Here is a 20567-nt window from a genome sequence, read left to right as displayed (position 1 = left end):
TGGTCTTAGTGAAAGTTACCAGTGGGCACGTTCTCAGGGCCTCTCTGTCCCCATGAAGCATCCCCACTCAGAGACATGGAAAACCTGTGAGCTCATACAAATGATTTCTGGGATGAAAATAGCAATGTGAGATAGTGCCAGGAACTTCAGGTTCACAGAGTATAATTAAGATTTTTCCTGAATCATTGCACACTGCAATTTCATCATTATGTACATTCTTTAATTATGGGCTCTAATTGCCCATTTTAGTTCTGTAATTAGACATAAAGACATTAATTTTGTAAATACAACAATTAGCTCAAATGTACTTCCAAATTCTTTCCCCTACCCTACCTTTCAAGAAAAATTAATACATCATTAAAAAGTTTGTGCACAGAAAGAGCCTCTTAAAGGGCAGCTTTTGGGAGCCAGTTGGTGTTCTCAAAGGTGGGGCCCCGGTTCAGGAAGGGTATGGGAACATCACCCTCTTATATTCCCCATAAACTCTGTTGCTTCATGTCAGATAGACCCTGCAGGGTCCAGGGCAGGGAAGAGCTCCATTAATGCACGTACGACCAATTTCTCTTAATTGTAAAATTTTAAGGTGACATCAATGCTTAATGTGTCATGGGAGAGGAATGAACTAATGTTAGGGCAACTCTGGTTTTTTATTTCTCTTGTGTCCTATTAAAAGATGAGAAGATGAAGCATTTTTGGTTCATGGGATTTGTATTTTTCATTTGTGTATGGGTAGCTGATTATCATCTGTCATTGTGTGTGTGTGTGTGTGTGTGTGTGAGAGAGAGAGAGAGAGAGAGAGCTAGAATCTGTTTTTTAAGAACTTCAATGATTCAGATCTCCATTTTTTCCTTCACCTATAGCACTTTAGTTAAAACAAAACAAAACAAAAAAACAGACCAGTTCCAGCATTTCCCCCATGTACCATGCTATGTCCATTTCAGCCGATACATTTTACATATGTATCTATTTTCTCCACTTATAAATCCAAGCAAAAAATGGCAGTGTGGTAGAGTAGAAAGAGCCTCAGTAAGGGTCTTGGCCCCTTTTTCTTCCCTTTTTATACATACTGTCTCTCTAGGTAATCTCTCTAGTCTCATCCTTTAAAGGCCGTTTATACTCTTTTGTCCCTCCATTTATATCTCTAGCTCAGGCCTCATCTCTGAGCTCCAGATTAGATAACAATCAGAATGCTTATTTCTACTTGGATGATTTATAGATAATTTAAGCTTGCTGTGTCCAAAACTGGGTTTACCTTTCCTCCAAATGTATTGCTTTTCTGTTTTTCCCAAACTCAATAAATGGCAAAATTCAGGTATTCAAGCCGAGTCATCCTTGATTATTCTTTCGACATACGAGCCATCAGCAAGGCTTGTTTCACCCTCCAGAACCTATCTTCAATCTGTCTGTTTCCCTCTCCCTCCATTCAGGCTGCCATCCCAATGCAGAGTGTTCTGTAAAGCAAAAGGGGTGGTCTGCTCTCACCAATAGCAGTTCGTGTGCTCTTAATTCACGTGCTCTTAATTCACGGATGGATTACCTAGCACTTAACACAGACCCAGATATATTTGGTACTCAGTAATATATGCTGAAGAATGAATGAGTGAGTGAATGAATTAATGAATGAATAACAGAAACTCTTCCTCCTAGAACTTAATAATACAGAGCACAATTAACCTGCTTTCATAGGTAATCAGTGAACCTCGTGAAGTGTGACATTTATCTTTTGGTGAGAGCAGCTCACCCCTTTTGCTTTACTGTTTCACCAATTATCTTTGTTTTATTTTTGCCTGTTCTTTTGGACACAGCATTTAGTCAGAAATTTGCACCTGAGTCTTACTTCTGCCACCTACTAGTATAAAGATCAACTGGTGCGGAGCACTATACAGTGGTTATTTATTGTTTGCTACAATGTTGGAAAACCGAGTATACAGTTTCCTCTCTAGGACATCTTTAACTGGGAGGGATAAAAACGGCACAACTAAATTTCATGATTTGGATAAGAAGAGAAACATTGACCGGGTGTGGTGACTCACGCCTGTAATTTCAGCACTTTGGTAGGCTGAGGCGGGTGGATCACCTGAGGTCAGGAATTTGAGACCAGCCTGGCCAACATAGTGAAACCCTGTCTCTACTAAAAGTACAAAAAAAAAAAAATTAGACGGGCATGGCGGCGGGCACCTGTAATTTCAGCTACTCGGGAGGCTGAGGCAGGAGAATCGCCTGGACTCAGGAGGTGGAGGTTGCAGTGAGCCGAGATCGCGTTGTTGCATTCCAGCCTGGCCAACAAGAGCAAAACTCCATCTCACACACACACAAAAAAAAAAAAAAAAAAAAGAGGAGAAATATTGCTTCACTCAGAAAGTGCTTCCTAAGAGATTCTCATGGTCCAGGGATGATGCTGGATGGTGGAGATGTGGAATAATGTAGAGATTAAAGGGTAGTGGGGACAGGGATGCACATATAAGCCAATGAGTAGAAGAAAGGGGTTCTGGTGCTGGCACAGCAGCAACCACAGGGTGAAAGCGACTGCAAATGCACATGTGCTCAATTCTCTGAGGGGACAATGGTGGGAAATGGTAGGGTCCTGATCATGTCATTGTTGATGGCAAGTCTACCAGTCAAAAGGAACAAGTGAGCAAAGGCCTGTAGCCTGGAGGCGGCTTGGGGCTTTCAAGGAACCACACTTCATTAGACCTGCTAAAGCTTGTGTTTCAAAGAGAATGTACCCAGGTCAAAGACCTGTACATAGTAGGCACTTAGCTAATATCTGTTTAATAAATGGATAAGTGAATATAAGTGGCAGAAAGACGGCTGAGTTGTTGGGACAGGTGAGATCATGGAAGGCCTTGTGCCTCATGCTAGGATCAGTAATGGGAAGTAGAGAAGTGGTCAATGAAGTTTTATTTAAGCAGAAAAGAGACCCTGTGGAGTTGAGTTTTAGAAAAATCCCTGTGGCTGTAGAAAAGAGGATGATTTGGTGGGAATGAGACTGAAGTTGTGAGCACAGACAGGAAGGGTAACTGAACATTTTGAGAGAGCTGAAAGTGTAGACAGGAAGGGTGTTCAGAAATTGTTGGAGTTCAGAGAGAAGTCCTGGGCCTGGCCAAGCAGTGTAGACAGCCAGAAACAGACAAGAAGTGGAATGTCACATTCTAGTAACTGATTGAAATGTGTGTGTGCATGCATTGCAAGCTGAAATGTGTGTGTGTTTATAGGCAAGTGGGTTGAAAACTGTGTGTGTGCTTAAGTTGGAATGTACATGTGCATGTATACAGGTGATTTGAAGTATATGTGTGTGGGGGGGGGAACGCAGGGTGTGGTAGTGCATTGGAATGTGTGTGTGTGTGCATGAGTGCAAGTGAACAGTCAAGAATAGTGTCTAACACTTACCTATTTGGTCTAAAGGCTCATAAGACTTCTGCCTTACTCCTAGTCACATGCTCCAAGTCACAAGCAGAAATGGGCAGAACAGCTCGGCCTTGTAATTCCAGCCTGAGTCACACTAAGCTGTTTCCAACCAAGTGAATTAATTGCTCCCTTCTTATCCCACACAGCACTTTCCTCTACAACACTTGTCACACCACTGTTGTTATTAGTTTATATAATACTTTCCCCCCTGCTAGGCTGTGAAATCCTGAAGGAGGAGAAAATGTGTTAAGTATCATTTGTCTCTAGAGTCTAGCTCATTCAGGCACATGCTAAGTTCTCAACTAATGTCTGTTGAATGAACTAAGAGAATAGGCACACTTTTATAGCTTATTAAGCGCAAACATAGACTCCAAAGCAAAATCTCATCATTGCCTCTTGCACATTTTGGAAGCAACAGCAATAATAGTTACCATTTCTTAAGAACCTACTATGTGCAAGGCACAGTGCCAAGTACTTTGGGGGAGCCAGTGATTTTATGTGCAGTGTTTTTTAAAGTCTCTGGAGTTAAAAAAGTCCTGGGAGGTAAATATTATCCACCCCTTCCACAGACGACAGGAGTGAGGCTTACTAAGGATAAGTAATGTACCAAGTCACACAGCTAGAAAGTAGAGAGCTGAAACAGGAACTCAAAGCCTGGGCTCCAAACAAGCACACCCTGCAGACTTCCCTTCCCTATGATGCCCTATGCCCAGTTTTCTATTTTCTTTATAGTGGAAAAGTCAGTGCCCTTCCTATGAGAAATGAAAGGGTTTAAAGTAGTCAAAAGGAAACAGTGTTTCCTCTGTGCTCAGGGGGTTTTGGCTAATCACAGAGAGTGAACCAAAAACAATATTATGTGAGATGTGGCCAGTTTCGGTTGATTCCAGCTTTGGATGCTGTGAGCTGGATCCCAGGAGCACACGAGGAAAAACGATAATAGCATACTTAAGATCCAAGCCCATGGTGGGTTGAGGATAGAGGTTTTGCTTTCCTCAAACTATTGCATTTTTCTTTTCCTCCCTAAGGGTCCAGGCAAGATGCTTCCTACCCCAGGGGACCACTTCCAAATGCTGCTCTGTCACTTGGTGGAAAACTTCAAATTTATTGAGGTTTTACTGTGGAAGACTTAGTCAAGAGGGCAAGTACCCTATATCTCCAGATTGCCTTGCACATGCTGGCATTCGACTAATATTTTATTGTATGGATTCTAATAGCTGATTACAGTTTGCAATGCTCTACTCATGGATAAATCACAGTTGATCTTCTCAGACTCCTTATGCCTTTTCCCAGTGGGGTTTTCATTGTCATGGATAACCCCAGGAGAAAGAGGAGGCACAGAGGAACCTCTCCTACATGAATAGGTGGGGGGACGCAAGGGAGGACTTCTAGCTTTTCTTCTTCTGACTTTTCTACATTCCCCAAGTTCAGTGACTCATCCCCATCTTTTAATTGAGCATCTTGGAACTGAACAGCACCTCCCAAGCAACCTTCACCTGGGAACCAGGCAGAAACAAGTGAAAATGTGGAGGAGGTGGTTATGAATTTTTGTGCAGTCAGTGATTTCAGGGATCCAGGAAGTTATTCTACTTTCTAAACCACTTCCCTACCTGCTGGATATGAATATAACTCCCTCAGCTTTCAGCTTTCACATCTACTTTATATAATTCTACTCTGCCTCTATATTATTTATACCTATGTGCTGGGACTTGAGCAAAGGTGTTTTTTTTTTGTTGTTTGTTTTTTGTTTTTTGTTTTTAGTTTTAAACTTTGTACAAGGGAAGCCATAAATAATTTGGGCAACTTGTAGGGAAGAGGCAGAGTGAATTTGGAGAAACCAACAGTCAGTAAATGTCACATGGGAGACACTGAGCCTGCAGACAGATCTTTCAATGTGAAGCAGCAGCAAAGAACATGGCTCTGGAGTCAAACTGGCTGAGCTAAAGAGTTGACTTTTTTACCTGCTAGTTACCTATTGGTAGTTACCTACTAGTTATCTACTAGTTACCTACCTCTGTTACCTACTAATGTGACCTTGGGCAGGTTAAGTAACTTCTCTGAACTTAGTTTACTGATATGTAAGTTAGTGATAATAATAATTCCTATCTCATAAAGTTACTGTGAAGATTAAGTGAGGCAATGTATGTGGAGTGTTAAAACAGTGCATGATGCAGAGTAAACACGTTAAAATGAGCTGTTATTAATATTTGGTTGCTAAAGGTCTGTCCTACCTGATGTGTCTATCTCTTTCAAATAAATCCTCTGGGATTTAGCATTAGAAACTTAGTCTTGCAGAAAGTTAGAGCAGGGAGGAACCCTCAAGATTGTCTAATCCAAAACCGTCTTTTGTAAGTGAGGAATAACTGGCCCAAGGTCACAGAGGGAGTCACTGAGTAATCCCTCTGGTCTGTTGCCCGGAATGCATTCCTTCCCACAAATCTGGACATGCTTGTCCTGGAGGGCAGATAGACTAGCCCTCCCCAGGTAACCGCATATCTTCCTGTAAAACCATCTCTCCTCACAAAGTGGCACAATTTCTAAGGATCCCTCAGGCAACAAAGTAGGTTGTGTTCAGAGACCAGCGAGGTGGAGAAACTGCCTAGCCACTGAACTCCAGGCCAGACTTGGTGACTGGCACTCAGTAGAGTCAGAGTCCTGGAGACCTGCGCATCAGGGAGAGGGCCCTGAAGAGATCTTGAAATAATTTGACATGGAAAAAGAAACATACAAGATTTCAGAGACACAGATGAGCATCATATTTTTAAGTCAAGAGCTCAGTTATATTTTTGACACTGTGGTGTCTACAGTACTAAGGCATGTTCTTATGAGAGTGACACTCACTAGCTCTTTTCCTTCCTTCCTTCCTTCCTTCCTTCCTTCCTTCCTTCCTTCCTTCCTTCCTTCCTTCCTTCCTTCCTTCTTTCTTTCTTTCTTTCTTTCTTTCTTTCTTTCTTTCTTTCTTTCTTTCTTTCTTTCTTTCTTTCTTTCTTTCTTTCTTTCTTTCTTTCTTTCTTTCTTTCTTTCTTTCTAACTTTCATTTTAGTTTCAGTGGTATCTGTGCAGGTTTGTCATATAGGTAATGGGGATTTGGTGTACAGGTAATTTTGTCACCTGGTAATAAACATAGTATCTAATAGTTATTTTTTCTGATTCTCTCCCTCCTCCCACCCACCATCCTCAAGTAGGCCCTAGAGTCTGTTGTTCCCCTCCTAGTATCTGTGTGTTTTCCTTGTTTAGCTCCTACTTGTAAGTGAGAACATTCAATATTTGGTTTTCTGTTCCTGTGTTAATTTGCTTAGGATAATGAGATCATGTCCTTTGATGTGGAAAGAGAAACTTAAAAATTTTCAGAGTCACAGATGAATATTATATTTTTAAGTCAAGAACTCAGTTATATTTTTGACAGTAGGGTGCCTACAATACTAAGGCGTGAATGGAGCCTCCAGCTCCATCCATGTTGCTGCAAAGGACGTGATCTCATTCTTTTTTATGACTGCATAGTATTCCATGGTGTGTATGTATGAAGGGTGGCCAGCCCCTCTGCACCTGCGGGTATATCTTGTCAGGTGGGACGAGAGACTGAAAAAAGAAATAAGACACAGAGACAAAAATATAGAGAAACAACAGTGAGTCCAGGAGACCAGCACTCAGCATACCAAGGACCTGCACCAGCACTGGTCTCTGAGTTCTCTCAGTTTTTTATTGATTATTATTTTCACTATCTCAGCAAGAGGAATGCAGTAGGAGAGCAGGGTGATAATAGGGAGAAGGTCAGCAAGAAAACATGTGAGCAAAAGCATCTATGTCATAATTAAGTTCAAGGGGAGGTACTATGCCTGAATGTGCACATAGGCCAGATTTATGTTTCTCTCCGCCTAAATATCTCAGTGGAGTAAAGAGTAACAAAGCAGCATTGCTGCCAACATGTCTCGCCTCCCCTCATAGGGCAGTTTTTCTCCTATCTCAGAATTGAACAAATGTACAATCGGGTTTTATACCGAGACATTCAGTTCCCAGGGGTAGGCAGGAGACAGTGGCTTTCCTCTATCTCAACTGCAAGAGGCCTTCCTCTTTTACTAATCCACCTCAGCACAGACTCTTTACTGGTGTCGGGTTGGGGGACTGTCAGGTCTTTCTCAACCCACAAGGCCATATTTCAGACTATCACATGGGGAGAAACCTTGGACAATACCTGGCTTTCCAAGGCAGAGGTCCCTGCAGCTTTTCACAGTGCATTATGCCCCTGGTTTATTGAGACTAGAGAATGGCGATGACTTTTACCAAGCATACTGCTTGTAAACATGTTGTTAACAAGGCACATCCTGCAGAGCCCTAGATCCCTTAAACCTTGATTCCATACAACACATCTGTGAGCACAAGGTTGGGGCAAAGTGGCTGGGGCAAAGTTACAAATTAACAGCATCTCAGCAAAGCAATTTTTCAAGGTACAGGTCAAAATGGAATTTCTTATGTCTTGCCTTTCTACATAGACACAGTAACAGTCTGATCTTTCTTTCTTTTCTCTACGTATGTACTATGTTTTCTTTATTCAGTCTACCATTGATGGCCATTTAGTTTGATTCCATGTCTTTGCTATTGTGGATAGTGCTGCAATGAACATGTGTCTTTATGGTAGAACAATTTATGGCCCTTTGGGTATACAACCAATAATAAGATTGCTGGGTCAAATGGTAATTCTCCTTTTAGCTCTTTGAGGAATCACCACACTGCCTTCCAGAATGGCTGAACTAATTTGCACTCCCACCAGCAGAGTATGTGTGTGTTTTTTTTTAACCTCGCCAACATCTGTTTTTTTTTGTTTTTTTTTTTTTTGTTTTTTTTTTTTTTTTTTTACTTTTTAATAATAGCTATTCTGATGAGTATGAGATGGTATCTTATTATGGTTTTGATTTGCATTTCTCTAATGATTAGTGATGTCAAGTATTTTTTTTTGTATGCCTGTTGGCCGCATGTATGTCTTTTTTTGAAAAGTGTCTATTCATGTTCTTTGCCCACTTTTTAATGGGGTGGTTTGGTTTTTGCTTGTAAATTTGTTCAAGTTCCTTATAGATTCTGGACATTAAGCCTTTGTCTGTTGTTCCCCTCCTAGTTTGTAAATATTTTCTGCCATTCTGTAGGTTGTTTATTTACTCTGTGAGTAGTATCTTTTGCCGTGCAGAAGGTTTTTAATTAGTTCTCATTGGTAAATTTCTGTTTTTGTTGCAATTGCTTTTGGTGTCTTCATCATGAAATCTTTGCGAAGTCCTATGTCCAGAATGGTATTTTCTAGGTTATCTTCCAAAGTTTCTGTGGTTTTACGTTTAAGTCTTTAATCCATCTTGAGTTTATTTTTGTATGTGGTATATAAGATAGGGGTCCAGTTTCAATCTTCTGCCTATGGCTAGCCAGCTATCTCAACATCATTTATTGAATGGGGAGTCCTTTTCTTAGTGCTTGTTTTTGTTGATTCTGTTGAAGATCAGATGGTTGTAAATATGCAACATTATTTCTGGGCTCTCTATTCTGTTACATTGGTCTATGTGTCTGTTTTTGTACCAGTACCATGCTGTTTTGGTTACTGCAGCCCTGTAGAATACTTTGAAGTTAAGTCGAGTAACATGATACCTCCTGCTTTGTTCAGCTCATTTCTTTCTTGTTGAAGACTTAAGTTCAATGACCTTAGACGTCTTTAGAATGGCATTTAGGAAAATGGACTCCTTTACAAAAAAGGTGTAAAAGAAAATAATATTCAATGACCTTAGACGTCTTTAGAATGGCATTTAGGAAAATGGACTCCTTTACAAAAAAGGTGTAAAAGAAAATAATATCACCCAACCTTAAAGACTATTTTTTTGGGGGGAGAGGGAAAGGACTTTACTCATAATCCTATCAGCTGAACACATTCCAGTCTTCTTCTATAGAAACACAATTTTTTATAAAGTTGAAATTATGGAGCTATTTCTAAGAAAACTTAATTTCAGTTAGGGACTTGTTGATTATCTTCGGGTAAGTCAATCTGGCTTCTTTTCTGGGAGGAATGTTGTGTCTTTAGAGATGTGAACATCGACGTCTGCTTGTTTTTGTGAGGAAGCATGGTAGAATGAAGAGAATGCTGTCTGAAGTCAAAAGATCCAGATTGAAACCAGACTTTAAGCCTGGACTCTGCTTCCCCTTTTGCTGAATGACCTTAAGGAAGTGTCTTAACCTTCCTGGATCTGTTTTCTAGCATTTATAAAATAGATCACTGGCATATCAGCTTGTTAACATGCACTGTGCTCAGCCTTGACACACGGGAGAAAGGTTTTCAGGGGCAGGATGAAGATTTCATCTATATGACCTTTGACTGCAGTTTGGTTGGTTGGGTTACACAATCTAAAATTGTAGATTGATTGAGAGTCTTTTGCAATATGTTTTTCTTTATGGTAGTTACACAGGTCCTCTCCTCTCTGGTGACAGTGGTAATTTACCAGGGCATTGTGTCCTTCTCTTTTCATTAATTAGGCCACTGAAGCCTACCTGAATCCCAAGAGACCATTCACTGATGATGAAGGTGGTAAGATAGGGTTGTAGTATGTTGGACCTGCTGTCACAAACTACCATATGCGGGGTGACTTATAAATAAGAGAAATTTATTTTTCACAATTCTGGAGACTGGGAAGTCCTAAATCAAAGAGCCAGCAGATTTGGTGTCTGGTTAGGCCCGCTTGCTGGTTCACAGATAACTGTCTTCTTGCTGTGTTGTCACATGGTAGAAGGGGGAAGAGAACTCTCTGGGGTCCTTTGTATAAGGGTACTAGTCTCATCCACAAGGGCTCTGTCCTCATGATCTAATCGTCCCACAAAGGCCTCAACTCCAAATTCCATGACTTTGGGGGTCAGATTTAAGCATAGGAATTTTAAGGGGACACAAACATTCAGTTTATAGCAGAGAGTGTATGTTCACAGCACAGGAAGGTTCACAGCAGAAGGGACCCATTAATTGTGTAGAGACTTTCATGCCTCTGCTCTGATTCATTGTATAATCTGCTTCATTCAAAGGAAGAAGGTAAATTTTGGGTCTGTCTTGGAACATTTAGGTGACTCCTACCAAATATAGGATAGCTTTGAGCTATAACCTCATGAAGTCCCTGGTCATGTCTGTGTGTTTTCTTTGGACCAGACCCAAGGGCCTGTCCTGTGTCCTGGGCTCCTCCCACCTCTTTCCTGGAGAAACCCACAGTGAGGGTTGAGGGTGGGGGTCCATGTTTATCTCGGTGTGCCTCACTAGAGCTGGACACTGCTGCTCTGTTTGCCCAGGCTTAAGTATGCAGCTCCTTTTTCAACTGGCCAGGGACTTTCCCCCAGTTACTTGGCCTGCCATTGATTTTGGCCTCTTCTGCCTAAACCTTCTAGGATGATAAGGAGAGCACTATTACCCACTGCCTGCCCAAACCTAGTAGCAACAGCAGCTAGTCATGACCAGCATTCATGGCTGCAAGTACTGTCAGGCCAGGGGCCTGACCAGTGAACTGGAACTTTACTTCTCTCCCAAGTGGACTTAGAGTTCACTGAGTAGGTGGCCCTGTTAAAATATGTATAGCCTGTGCTAAAGGTAACTCTAGGGGTGAGGATGAGGCAACTCTGCTTGCTGGCTAGCCCAGGCTGGCAAAGAATAATGGGTGCAAGCAGAAATACCAGAGTCAGACTGGGTTCAAATTCCAATTCTGTTGCTTCCTAGATATACTAACTTAGGCAAGTACTTTTATTTCTCTATGTCTCAGTTTCTTCACTTGTGGAATTTTCATATTTTAAGGATTTTGAGGATATCATTTTGAGGATTAAAACAATGTAACTACTTATGTTTAACACATGTAATTAAATGACAAAGTTTAGCAGAGTGCTTTAAAAACATGACCCAACTATATGCTGTCTATAAGAAGCCCCTTCTAATGTAATGATATAGCTGTGTTGAAAGAAAAAGGATGAAAAAAGCTATATTATGTAAACATTAATCGAATGAAAGCAGGAGTAGCCATATTAATACATGTGAAAATCCTCTACAAAATATTAGCAAATTGAATACAACCATGTACAAAAAGAATTACACATCGTATCAAATTAGATTTATTCTAAGTATGCAAGACTGGTTCAATATTTTTAAATCATGTGATTATATTAATTGATGAAGAAAATTATTTGATAAAATTCAACTCATTCATGACTTAAAAAAACCTCTCAGCAAGTTAGGAATAGAAGTATTACCTCAATCAAGAAGTTTACAACTAACATCATACTTTGTGAAGAAAGACTTAATGTTTTCTCCCTAAGACAGGGATCAAGGCAAGAATATCTGCTCCTGCCACTCTTATTCAGCACAGCACTGGAAATTCTAGCCATTACAGAAAAGAAATTAAAGGCATAAAGATTGGAAAGGAGGAAATAAAGCTATATTTGAAGATGACATGATTGCCTACATAAAAAAATACCAACACATTTACAAAAAACTCTCCTAGAACTAATAAGTGGGTTCAGTGAGACCACAGGATACAGGCTCAACAAGCTCACAGGATACAAAAATCAATTGTACGTCTATATATTTCTAATGAACATGCTGACACCAGAATAAGAAATACAATGCTAATTTTAATCACTAAAAATAATAAGTGTAAGTACATTTAAATATATTATATTTGTAATATATATCATGTAAGTGTAAATATAATAAAACATGCATAGGACTTGTATGTTGAAGGCTGCGAAGCCTGATGAAAGAAATAGAAAGAACTAAATAAATGGAGAAATATACTATATTCATGGAAGTACTTGACATAGTAAAGACACAATATAGTAAAGATGCCAATTCTCCCCAAATCAATATATACATTTAATATAATACCTACCCAAATCTTAGCAATGTTGTTTTTTTTAAAATAGATATAAAGAGGATTATTCTAAAATTTTGATGAAAGACTGAGGAACCATAAAAGCTAGAACGATTTTAAAGCAAACTAAGTGGGAGGAATCAGTCTACCCTATTTGAAGACTTATTATATAGCTATAGTAATCAAGACTGTGTGGTATTGAGAGAAGTACAGACATAGATCAAAGGAATGCAATAAAGAATCCAGAAATAGACCCAGGCAAATACACCTCTGTGTTGCCTTATGTTTCGGAAAAGCTGTAGACTCAGGGTCAGGAAGCCCAGGTTTAGGTCCTTGGCCTTGCACAAGTGAGTTCTTCTAGTTATAAAACTTTGATTTTCTGGGTCTAAAGCACTTAAACTTTTCTGTCTCAGTTTTCTTTTCTGTTTAAGGGAACATCCTTCCTTCTTCCTTCCAAGCCTCTATTTGACAAGGATGACAAAATATCTTTCTTTTTTAAACACAAGGAATTCTACAGACCAAAAGAATTATTACATTGATTGATGTGAATAACACATCTCAACACCAGGAGGCCCTGGCTCCACAAACCTGAAGTCAAATGCCAAGAACTTTCATGAAATTTATGAATTTGGTTTTTTCTTCCCAACTAACACCACTAATTCTTTATTTGGACTTCTTAAGGAACACGAAGAATGGAACTCATTCTTGCAGAACTGTTCTTAGAGTTTGCTACTGCTCAAAGCTCAGAGTTTAGCCATGTGAACTTCTGAGAAGTCTGTGAACAAGAGATTTTGTGGCAATTAAACAGTGGTTCAAAGGTAGATTCTCTGTCTCCCAGTAGAATACTTCTGCTTGTATGGGCAGAAAATTCTTAAAATGATTCAAACCAACCAACAGCCAACCACCCAAAAAGGATTATATGTAAATCCATATTGTATAGGTCCTGGGAGCTTTGAAAACCACATACCCGGAACACAGAAACACATATACACATACACCAACACACACACATGCACATACACACACACGTGTGCGTGCACACACACACACACACATGAATAGCAGCACCCTTAGCACCATTGCTACCTTATGTGATTCCTACCATAAAAACCCACACTTAAAAAAGCAAGCAAATTTGAAATCTACAGATGTGGATAACTCTCAAACTTGAATTGGGACACAAGAACTTTTCCTTCTCAGGCTAGTGAGATAGTATGGCATAGTGGCTAGAAGGGTGAATTCTGGAGATAAATTTTCTGGGTTTAAATCACAATTTTACCTTTCATTAACTGTGATTTTGGGCATGTTTTTTTAACTATTGGCTGCCTTGGTTTGCTCTTCAGTACGATTGGAATAATTATATATAAAATATACAGTATCTATCTCACAGTATTGCTGTGAGGATTTGAAGAAATCATTTACACTAAGCTTTTATGCATGAAATATATTTAGAACAGAGTGAAGCAGAAGTATCTGTGTTCTTTCATAGAATGTATGAATGAAATGGGACAGTGGGTGGTCACTGCCTTAAAATACTATCCCCATATATCTTGTCATTGTGCTATTGCAACAATACTCCTAACATTATTTCTTTCTTTATTTGAGTCACTTAAATACAAACATGTTCTGAGCAGAGTCAGCAGAGTGATTTACAAACTAGCTTTTTAGATTGGGAGGCACACAGGAGCTCTAGGTTGGGGGCCTGGGTCTAATCTCAGGGCTCTACTTTTTTAACAAGGTATATAATTGTGGACAAGTCAACTGGTGTCCCTGAACCTCATTCTTATCTGTACACTGAGGAGGCTAAACTGGGTGATCTCGGAGGTCCTTTCTGGCTGTAATATCCTAAGAGACTGGATGCTCCCTAGGGGAGGAAACTGGTTTATTGACGTACATACTGTGGAAGCTTACTAATGCAAATCTTTATTAAGTAGTTTTTCTGTAGCAGCCACTTTTCTAAGCCCTTTGACCTATTTAACTTTTGCAGCAATCCTATGAAGAAGGATTTATCGTTATCCCCATTTTACAGATAAAGAAACTGAAGCAGTCAGAAGCTAAGTGATTTGCCCAAAGGCCATATGGCTATTAAGTGGCAGAGCTGAGATTCATAATCCAGTAAGGTGAGGTACGCACACCAGGCATTCTATTCAGCACCAGACAGTGCTAGGCAAAGAATAACAGAAGAAGAGGGACTGTGTCCTATTCACTTTGTTTTCCCTACAGATCTGTAAGAGTGCCTGGAGCTTTATGTAGGTTCTGAATAGGTATTTATTATTCTTGTTTTTGTTTGTTTGTTTGAGATGGAGTCTCACTGTGTCGCCCAGGCTGGAGTGCAGTGGCTCATTCTCGACTCACTGCAAGCTCCACCTCTTGAGTCCAAGCAATTCTCCTACTTCATCCTCCAGAGGAGCTGGGATTACAGGTGCTCAGCACCATGCCCAGCTAATTTTTTTTAAAATTTTACTTAAAGTTCTGGGATACATGTGCAGATACAGTTTGTTGCATAGGCATACATGTGCCATAGTGGTTTGCTGCACCTACCAACCCTCCATCTAGGTTTTAAGCCCCGCATGCATTAGGTATTTGTCCTAATGTTCTCCCTTCCCTCGCCCCCCACCCCCTGACAGGCCCCGGTGTGTGATATCCCCCTCGCCGTGTCCATGTGTTCTCATTGTTCAACTCCCACTTATGAGTGAGAACATGCGGTGTTTGGTTTTCTGTTCCTGCGTTAGTTTGCTGAGAATGATGCCTTCTAGCTTCATCCATGTCCCTGCAAAGGATATGAACTCACTGTTTTTTATGGCTGCATAGTATTCCATGGCGTATATGTGCCACATTTTCTTTATTGATTCCTTCATTGATGGGCATTTGGGTTGGTTCCAAATCTTTGCTATTGTAAATAGTGCTGCAATAAACACACATGTGCATGTGTCTTTATGGTAGAATGATTTATAATCCTTTCAGTATATACCCAGTAATGGGAATTTTTTTTTTATTATACTTTAAATTCTAGGGTACATGTGGATAACGTGCAGGTTTGTTACCAGGAATTTTTTGTATTTTTAGTAGAAATGGGGTTTTGCCATGTTGACCAGGCTGGTCTTGAACTCCTAACCTCAGGTTATCTGCCTGCCTCAGCCTCCCAAAGTACTGGGATTACAGGTGTGAGCCACCATGCCTGGCCTATCATTCTCATTTTTGTTTATGACAAAAAGTTATTGGATTAAATTGCTTTCAGTCTTCTGGGTTGCTCAGTGTTGCAGAGTTGGCTGCGTTAAGTTTCATTTTCTTTTGTTGATGTTACTCACACAAGGTGAAGGTTTTGGTTGGGGCTCAGGAGGGCTCCTGACTGGGGAGAAAGTGGGAAGATCCAGAGCAAGGAGAAGACAATGACGCTGCCAGGCTTTGGGCTGCTCTGGCCTCTCGGCTGCCTGCCACTGTCTTCATGTCCAGCCTCACTGTGTTTCTATAAAGGTGGAGTTGTAGCTCTCTGATTTCCCCTAAAGGTGGCCTGGATGTGGTAGAAGGAAGAGGAGGCAAGACATTACCTGCTCCTGGAATACTGATGAGTGGTTTGCTCTTTCTTGTATGCCCAGTGGCCTGGTCTTAAGCCTAGGAATAAATGTGGTCACTATGGCCATAAAATGGCCCCACTGCTGGGCTTGCTTTCCCTGGCCTCTGTGAGTTCCATGCTCATTATATGGACTCCCCATAACAATGTTGCGAGATGGCTTATTATTTCCAGAAGTGATCATGGCAGATTAGGAACAAACGTTTATTTTGAGGTGGGTTTTTTTCTTTTTTAATTTTACACGTTGTTGGATGAACATAACATCAAGGGCTGCTTTCCCAGCTGTCTTAGGAAAAGAGCTCTAATGTTGAAGCCAGTACCCCTGAGTGTTCTCATCCCAGTTTCAATTATAACTGACTGTAATACTGTAATGACAGTCTGACCTGTGTTCTTTTATGACTGAGATTTCCAGTGGGGATGGAGCAGGTGTCTGATGCACAGAACCAGTGGGATGCTGCCTGAGCCAGGTTGGGGATGGAGAGAAGAGGCTGAATTCCAAGACACTGACATCATCAATACTGACCCTAGTGCAGTTGCATACCTGGTCCTGCAATGAATAATGAGTATTTAGGGCACGTACACCAAGCATTAATAGGGTTACGAGGTGGATCATTCTTTTGAGTGTCCTTTTAAATGCCTCTGCAGTCACAGAAGCAGGACACCATGTAGGTGAGCATCTGGTGTTTTCACAGCTTTTTGAAGCTGCAACCCAGTGTAGTAAAAGTTTCCAGGTTGACTCAGTCCAAAGGTGACTGTTTTGGAAACTTTGAATGAGATTGGTTCGGCAACTTCAGTGTTATGCAAGTAAAAGGATGAGGGCAGTTGAAAGGGCCACTGCTCTGGACATGTTCTAAGTGACTTCTACCAATGGGAATATGTGAGCATGCATTAAGAATGAATCAAATGAGACTGACATGTCTCCAGTACAAGCACAGCACATACAAGGACACAACTTCGTATTTGGTTCAATGTGAGACTTCTCTATGGCTCCTTTCTCTTCATTTGCACCGATATCTGTACCATCCAGTATAAGTGGTATACTAATTGTAGCTAGCCTGTGCTGCGTGCCTGCTATTTTCTGGGTAATTCCCACATGTTTTACACAGGTTAACTCTACTTCCTGTCATGGAAACTATGTGGTCGATATAATGGTTATATTTTACCAATATGACAACTGAGGCACAGAGATGTTAAGTGTTTCACCCCAAGTAAATAAGTGGTTCAGTCAGGATTTGAACTCGAGCAGCACCTCACTCAAGGCTAAGCTCTTAACCATAGCACTACACTGACTCTATAAAATCTACACGTTCATTGGTTTTAAGCTCTACTAATTGAAGAACATTTATACATGTCTCTATTAAAAATTCAACTGTGTGTGGGTTATGAATTCACCCATAAAGAAGACTGCCATAATGCACGGAGGAGGGGTGTCTGTGGAGCTTCAGGAGACGTGATAATCCACAAGCTGGCCTGGGTTGAACTTAGCTATGCTTCTGCCAGGAAACAGGCTGGAGAAGGTCCAGGAAAGTACCAAGAAGTAGAGAAGTACCTGAGAGTGCTCAGCTCCCAGTGTGCCCCTTAGCACCTGCCAGTCACAGCTTGGTCGGTTCTGGCTGTGGGGCCGGCCTTCCTGAGACCCTTGTCAGGGAGCTCGTACCCTGGTGCTCTGTTTTCACTGATGATGAAGCCTCAGGGCCCTTGGTCCCCTCATGATGTTCTGCGGGAAAATTGTGCACACTTTTGTTGTGTGACTTAGGTTCTTTAGCTCAGGCTGGTTGACATGGAGCTTGGTTCCAGTGATCAGTGCTGGCTTTGATCTGATTTGCGCATCTCTGCAGGCTAGTGTCATGCTGCACTGTGGATCTGGACTGTGGTTCAGGTGCCAGGTGCAACATAGTCTTCAAGGATAGCCAATGGTGAGACAACAGCACTCTGTCATGCAGCTGAAATTTTGGAAACACGTGATGTCACATGAATGTCTATTGTGTGAGGTGATGGTTAATACCTGTGTCTCCAAGAAAGTGCCAGGCATTGGCTAGTCCTCACCACACCCCTACACATGGTAAGGGCAGTTATTAAGCTCATTTTGTAACTGAAGAAGCATTAACACCAACAGAGAAGATAATTTGCCCAAGGTCATACATGAAAACCAGTAGAGAAATTAAGATTTAAACCTCGGCAGTTAAGGCCTAAAGTCCGTGCTCATGACCCCCAAGCTACCTTACCTGTCCCCTGCCAGGCTTTTTAGGGGATAAAGTGGAGACTAAAGTAGAACTTTCCTCAAAGACTGTCTTGTTGGTCTCACTTATTTTTTTTGTTAGTCTTTGGGTTTACTTTAAATTGATGGGCTGCTGGAAAAAATGTAAATTGTCATTTAAAAAGAAGGCATCAAGGTTTTGTCTTAGGTTAATTTTTCAAAGGGCTTACCAAGAACATGGAAGACAGAATGCTGGTTGGGTGCCGTGGCTCACGTCTGTAATCCCAGCACTTTGGGAGGCCGAGGCAGGCAGATCACTTGAGGCCAGGAGTTTGAGACCAGCCTGGCCAACATAGTGAAACCCCATCTCTACTAAAAATACAAACAAAAACAAAAACAAAAACAAATTAGCCTGGCATGTTGGCGCATGCCTGTAATCCTAGCTACTTGGGAGGCTGAGTTGGGAGGATCTCTTGAACCCAGGAGGCAGAGATTGCAGTAAGCTGAGATCATGACACTGCATTATAGCCTGGGTGACAGAACAAGACTCTGTCAAAAAAAAATAAGAAAAAAAAAAAAAAAAAGCAGAATGCTGAGCCATTAGGAACTACTTCATTTAGTCTTGTCCTATCATTTGTGACCTTTGTGTATTGAGCACATCCTGACAGCTGGGCACTTTCTAAATACTTTACATGTGTTTCCTCACTTTATGCTTGTAATTGCTTTCTGGAAGCAGGACTGTGATTGTTCCCATTTTATGGAAGAAGGAAATGAGGTTCATTAATGTTACATAATCTACTCATAGTCACAAAGCTAGCAGGTGGTGGGGCTGGCATAGAAACCCAGGCAGTCTGGCTCCAGAGTGCATGTTCTTAATTAACTACTCCTCTAGGGTGGAAAGCTCACTGGTTTGGGGGTTACAGGATACTCATGCCAGCTCTGCCAAAATGTCAACATGTGTGACACTGGCCAAGTCATATCTCCTCTCGGGTTCTCGTTTGTTTATTTACTGATTCATTCAGCAGCTCTTTCCAGCATACCTACTGTGTGCTAGACATTGTTAGTACTAGACACATAACGGGTGATAAGACAGATTTCCTCAATGCCTTTGTAGAGTTTACAGATGGATTTTCAGTTTCCTTATGTGTGAAAGATGAGAATTAAAATACATGAATGTTTCTCATCCTTTAGAAAACCCACACATATTTTTATAAACATAAAAAGTTTTGCCTTCCCTAAAGTTATTTGAAATTTCTAAGTGAGTAAATAACCATGACTAAAAATAAATTAAAGCAATTATAATAGTGAGTAATTTTTGTTTGAATCACACAAACCCTCATGCCTGTTCCTGAGGAGATTCTCCTGCGCTGGCCCCCTGAACCCTGGGCATTCTTTTGGTTAAGATTCAGTGGAACAGTATTCTTGCTCTAAAAACAGATCTACAGTTATGTTTTTTAATTGCTTTGAAATGCCAGAGTTGTGTCTATTTAATTTATATTCATTCTTTCACCAAGTTTTGGCTCTTGGGTTTGTGTGGCAGATAAAACTTTACTCATTCCTTTTACTGAAAACCTCTTTCCCCCCAAGGGTATGGTCGTGAGTCATGAGCTCTCTCACCAACTGACATTTCCCCATCCTGTTTTCGGAGGGAACAACAAGGGACATGCCTTGTGCCTAACCCAGCGGGCCCACAGGCTGCTCCTTTAGTGGCCTCGTGAGTTCGATGAGCTTTTGGCTCTAGGAAGTGCCTGGATTACAGGCATGCGCCAGGTTGTAAAGATCTCTTTAAGACTGGGCTCTGGAAGGACTGGGCACTCCAACACCCTACCTTGCCCTTAATTGTGCATTGCCTAGTGTTCTCTAATTGCCTCACAATGCCCTTGAAAACTCTCAAGGATGGCCTCGCTATGCATAACGAAGGAATGCGACCTACTGGCTGGGTGTACTGAAGGAGCAGAGAGCAGGATTCTCATAATGATTGTTCAAAGAATTTATTTATGTGGAGTCCTAAAAGGAGTGATAAGTGTTGTGAAAAAAATGAAATTTAATTCAACAAACAGTGAGGCAAACGCTGTGCTTGGTGACAGGAATATAGAGTTGAATAAGACCAGTGTCTAGTGATGTCCTGGCAAGTACAACTGGCTCTGTGGGAGGCGATGCCCTGATTTGTAGCTTTTGCTGATTTCCATCGAGTAAATACTCTTGCCATGTTTGATTTCAAGCTACCAACATCATGTCAATTGGCTTACAGAAGCCCTGAAAATTTAATAATCAGCTCTTATGAGCCTGTACAAATTGATCTTACATTCTGCTGCTAATATCTACTTTTGAAGTTGTCAGTTTAGATTGGAACATACATAAATTGCCATGCAGTCTGATAAAGACAGAAATAGAAGTATGTAGAAGGTAGAAAGATATCACAAGGGACACTGGTTCAATTCCATGATGGGCATTTCCACATGGTAGCCTGCAAAAAAAGACAGACAAGGCCTATAGGTAGGTGGAGACAGGGACCTTCAGAGCATCTTCTGTG

At 41.0% G+C, this 20567-nt stretch overlaps 1 protein-coding gene and 1 pseudogene across 7 annotated transcripts in view; one reads left to right on the top strand and one right to left on the bottom strand.

The window, feature by feature from the left end:
• The window catches only part of DDR2 (discoidin domain receptor tyrosine kinase 2), a 163738-nt gene that overhangs the window by 50084 nt on the left and 93087 nt on the right, over positions 1-20567 (top strand). The gene's annotated exons all lie outside the window — the stretch shown is intronic.
• LOC135970325 (uncharacterized) lies at positions 7053-7708 on the bottom strand (annotated as a pseudogene).

This window comes from Macaca fascicularis, chromosome 1 (genome assembly GCF_037993035.2).
Source record: "Macaca fascicularis isolate 582-1 chromosome 1, T2T-MFA8v1.1".
In the NCBI taxonomy this organism is placed as follows: domain Eukaryota; kingdom Metazoa; phylum Chordata; class Mammalia; order Primates; family Cercopithecidae; genus Macaca; species Macaca fascicularis.
This window is presented reverse-complemented; position numbering and strand designations above follow the sequence as displayed.